The following is a 5,529-nucleotide window of genomic DNA, read 5'->3' as shown; positions in this document are numbered from 1 at the left end:
TGGGAAATACTTCATTTTAACGTGTCTTAACCTAGTAAGGATGTCTTAAAATGTGAATATGTGGGGTAGCTTTTAGAAATGCAGTATAATTTCAGTGCACTGTAGATTTTTAAAATTTATTTATCTGATTATTTTTTTGCTGGGAATTAATCCAATTAATTTTAACCATGTTTTCTGAGTATCAACATTCATTCACAATTCTCCACGTTGTACAGCAAGAGGTACTATGATCTCACTGTATCATAGTACTAGTGAATGCCTGGATTTCATGCAGGAATTTAAAGAACACAGGAAGAACAAAAGGCTTTGTACCCTGCTGCATCCATAGGTTAAACAGTGTTTTGCACAAGCTTTTGGGATGTGGCAAAGGTGGATAATTTAGGATGGCAGTCTATTGGCCTAAGGAATAGGGCAGTGTACTCTGCACTTAAGATCTACAAGATTTTCTAGATTTTGTTCACTAGGTTGAGGCCTCTGAGTGTAGCTGTTATACCCCCTACCTTGAGCAGTTTTTATTCCTCTTGGAAGTGTTTGTGCATTCTGTTAGTTGCTATGCCGTGTTTGTTATCTCTTATCAGCCAGTACTCCCTAGGAAGGAGATTCCAAGTTACCCATTTTGGCTATGATACAATGCTTTCTTTAATGAACTGTTCATGGGTTGATGAAATTGATAGCCGTCGTGCAGAGAAGAAGCTTTGCAGTTACCTCATTCATGAGTAGGTACTACATTGTGATTTTTGTAATATTTTAGCAAATGGAATAGTTTAAGATTCTTGGCCGAGGTGATTGATCTGGGGTACTACCTACAAAGGTAACCTGGCAGAGTAGACATCTCCTTAATTTGAGAGTCACGTGAGGAGCGGGGACTTGGCTCCTTCCTGTCACAATAAACAATTATTGTGGCACCCGAACATAACCTATGTCATGTAATACATCGAATACTTATTTTTGAAGTATGGTCAGAGATTGTTATAACGTTGAGACTTGGAGGATAGCTTTTCTATGTATCTATATCCGAGTGTGGCTGCTGCTACTTGGTACCTGATTTAAACTCTGCTTACCACTGTACTATGCAAGTAAAACCATTTTAAACTGGTTTAACTGTGTGGCATTCCCTAGAGCAAACTATGGACTGTAATTTTGAGAGGCTGATAAGAATTTTAGGATTTCTCCAACTTCAGTACAAGGTTACGGTCTCTACAATCCCTTGGAAGGGAGGCACTGACAGTTTGGTTATACTTCCCATATTGCTCATTCTGCATATTTCTTCTGAAGCCTTGTTCAGAGTGAGTGCTCCATTTTTTCCATGGTAAGAAGAGTCTTTGTCTATTTAGAAGGCTTTCAGATATTGAAGACATCTATTCAATAAGTACAAAAAATTCTATCGCTAAAATCAAGTGAGGGCAGATGTAGTGCTTTTGAAAACAGGTGCCTAAATATCAGATGTTGCAAAAGAACTTGAAATATGGCTTATTGCTGTTAACATGTGTTTAATATTTTTCTTGATTTATCATTTTAAAATATAACACTTCCAGGTTTGTTGGTGAGAGGCAGAGTAATTCTTTAATTTACTTGTGCTTGAATCACCATCTGAGTCCCAGTATTGTACCAATAAAGTTAATTTAGGGCATTGAATACATTTATACAGATTATTGTTGATACTTTTTCTGGGTGTCTTGACTTTCACTGGAACCCTTTCAGTAGTCAAATATGAGATCTGTCTTATATAAGCTTTTTTGAATAAATGAGGAGAGGGTCATTTACCATCACCTGTGCTTTAATCTCTTGTAAGTCCATCTGGGAAATTTTTTCAAGTTACTATCTTTTCTAGATGGATTCTATTTTTCCTCGGATACTTCCAAAGGTTACATTTGCTTATTAAATGAATCAGTAGATTAAGCACCTTACATTATTGTGCATACTGCGGTATCAGATACCCTACTGATTATCTTCTGTCCTTTCAGATATGAAGTCATGAAGGAATAGAGATGATCTGCTTTTTACCTTCAACTATTCTGGGATAGGGAATCTGTGGCTCTCTAGATGTTTTTGGGCTCCAGCTTCCATCAACTCCAACCAGTGTGGTGAATGGTCAGGGACGGTAGGAGTTACAACCCATCAATACCTGGTGGGTCACAGGTTTCCCCATCACTGAATTATGGACTGAACACACAATCCTATTAGCTGATAGACTGGGCAGACCTTCATATATGAGTGTAATTATCACATAATATTTCACGCATGCATAAGGAAATACAACAGCTAGAGGTTTCCACCTTGTGACCTAAACATTTTTCTAGGGTTTTAAAATAGAGGTGTGACGACAAGAGCATTTTGGAGACTTGGCCTGTCATGTCACTAGTGAAGAAAGAAGCCATCCTGTCGGATATATTGTTTAATGGTGCAGGAATGCCTTATCAGTCTCATTCTGAGCTGTAACAGTAGGGGAGAGGTATTAAGAATTAAAATGAATAGGCTAATGCTTTAAGGAGCATTATGCAGGTTTTGTTTTTTAACACATGCCCCTATTCTTCTTCACACCCTAGGGCCCCAATTTCAGGACTGCTCCACACAAGGCATTAATGTCTCTCCATGTAGGAAATTAATTTCACATGTGGGAAACTTTCATGGATCCCCAACTGGCAGCAAAGCAGAGGCTTGATACATGGGGCATAACAAACATGTGATAAGCATCAGTAGACTTCTGTAATGGCAATTCATGTTCCAGCCCAGTGTTGTTGTCTTTTTTGCTGTGATATGATAATCCTTTTCCCCTTTGGGTTTTTACAGTCTTCTCTTGGAGTACCTTGCCAGTATTTATAGACTGAGAAATCAGACATTGGTTATGTTTGGACATAACACTAAACCATGGTTTAGTTCAGGACGCTGAACCTGTGGCCCTCCAGCTATAGGCCTACAACTCGAATCATCACTGATCATTTGCCATGCTGGCTGGGGAGTCCAAAAATGTATGGAGGGCCACACATTCTCTATCCCTGGTTTATGTGCTCTCTTCTTCTCCAGTGTGATGGTGAGGAAGAAATTGAAGCTTCTGTTTTAGATTAACCAGTTTAGGGTTCAAGCTTGTTTGTATTCATTAATGATAACCACTAGTTATGATAACCAACTCTCCCTCACAGCCATACCAGAGAACAAGAGGAAGGACTAATTTAGTGTTTTCTCAAAACCAACCACTCTCCTGTTAACAAAATTACTTTTATATGGTTTCGGTAGGAATACCAAAGAAAGAGACGAAGGAATTCTTCTCCCACTGCTTTGGTTTCTTCAGCATGGGGCAGTTTTAGCTTATTTAGCAAGTTAAGTGTTTATTTCCAGAAAGCAGGCAGTTCCTGAGGTTATTCATTCATTATTTCTGTGTTTTGTGGGGGGAGTTGGCAGTGTTTCATACTTTATTTTGCCACTCAGAGTTGGCTTGCTAACTCATTTAAAAGGATAGTAACTCTTAAGACTGTGCTGGAAGAAACTCACTAATAAAATGTTAATATGAATGAAATGTGTCTAATTTAATTTTTCCTACAATAGTTTCAGGTGTCCCATGTCCCATGTTTCCTGCTTGGCAGGGGGTTGGACTGGATGGCCCTGGTGGTCTCTTCCAACTCTATGATTCTATGATTCTGTATGCCACTGTCATTAGTGAGACTAAAGCATACATATTTGTTGAGATGACTGCTTTGTAGGGGGTTGGACTACACAATCCTTGGAATCCCTCCCAATTCTACAATGATTCCATATATTATAGTCACTAAATTGGTATTAACATTTGCTTGTATAATACTGATATATTTTAACTATAAGTCTTTCTTGGCATTATCAGTATTGACTTAATAAATGGTGGCAGAAAAGTGGGTGGATTGTGTTTAGATTTGTGGGTTTTCAAAAAAGATTTAAGATTGCTTCTCATTAAATGTTTGGGGCTTGTGTTTAGAAACCAAACCTGTGTCACAAATTATGCTGGAAATGTGTGTTTCAAATGCAGATTCCCCTTGAAAATACAAGGAAATTGGGGTGAAGTGTTTTCCTGCTTAGCTCTTCTCTTTGTTTTGAAGTGAAATGCTGGTTTTTAAAACCAAGAAATTCACAATAAGTAATCCTTGGCCACTTTTAATCTAGATTACTCTCTCTCTCTCTCTCTGTGTGTGTGTGTGTGTGTGTGTGTTTGTGTGTGATTACAAGAGAGGCAATGAAGTAGAGAAATTCTGGGATTAGTACCTTGGTTTCCTACAACCGATTCCAAGTTTCTATCCACAGTGCCTTTCCATTGGGCTATGAAGTAGAATTGCCACTATGATTTTCCAGTATTTAGAGACTTATGGTTTGATTAAACTGTATCTACTCTTGGGACCCTCGTACCTACGGGACCGCCTCTCCTGGTATGCCCCGCGGAGGACCTTAAGGTCCACAAACAACAATATTCTGGAGATCCCGAGCCATAAGGTGGCTAGATTGGCCTCTACTAGGGCCAGGGCCTTTTCAGTATTGGCCCCAACTTGGTGGAACGCTCTTTCACAGGAGACCACGGCCCTGCGGGGTTTGTCATCTTTCCGCAGGGCCTGCAAGACAGAGCTGTTCCGCCTGTCCTTTGGGTTGGACTTAGTCTGACCCCTGTGTTTTCCTCCCTCATAGCTTGGATTTATAGACTACTTAAAATCAGGCTGCATTTTAATTTTAAATTTTAATACTGTATTTTTATCTGTATTTCAATCAATTGCTTTTTATGTTTTATTGTAATTTTATTGGTGTGAGCCGCCCTGAGCCCGGTTTTGACTGGGGAGGGCAGGGTATAAATAAAAATTTATTATTATTATTATTATTATTAAACCAAAAGAAACCCTCTATATTTTGCTTCAATGAAATTTGGATTATGTGCTCAGAATATCAGGCAAATTATGTAAATATGCACATTTCATCCTAATTCTCTATTCTTAAAATTTCATCAGTGCTTTTTTGCCCTCAAGGGTACACAGTACTGGCACTTTTTTTTACTAGAAAAGCATTGGTTAAAATTGTGGCAGTTACTGTAAAAACTTCATGGTGAGTACCAGCACCTATTTTCTAAAAGAAAAGCACTGAGTTTCAAGTTTAAAGATGTGGAATTAATTGCTAAGGACTAAAATGATTGTGGGAATATAGGCTAAGAGGACAGCCAGGTGGTCTAAGAGAAACCAGTTAGTAGAATTTAGGAACTCTAGCTATAGCTTTTTCTATATATTAATGTTCTATCCACCAAATAAATGGATCTTTTGTGTACCCTCCCTTATTGGTTCTGAATGATCTCCAGGCTCCATTCACAGGCTTGAAATGCAGAAAAGGCAATGGAGAAAGCAGCCTGTTGAGTTTCTGCATGTAAGGCAGAATGTCAGCAAAAGAAAGAAGCAATTTTATCCTTGGAGTGTTCTTTTTTAACGGTTTGCGGAACAGTTTTTATTGTGTGTGTTTGAACACTTCCTTTGGATGCAATGACTGTGGACAGACAATACTGTAGTGGAGAGTTCCTGTGCTGTGCCTCTT

This window comes from Zootoca vivipara, chromosome 2, assembly GCF_965207765.1.
Source record: "Zootoca vivipara chromosome 2, rZooViv2.hap1.1, whole genome shotgun sequence".
Taxonomy (NCBI): Eukaryota; Metazoa; Chordata; class Lepidosauria; order Squamata; family Lacertidae; genus Zootoca; species Zootoca vivipara.
This window is presented reverse-complemented; position numbering follows the sequence as displayed.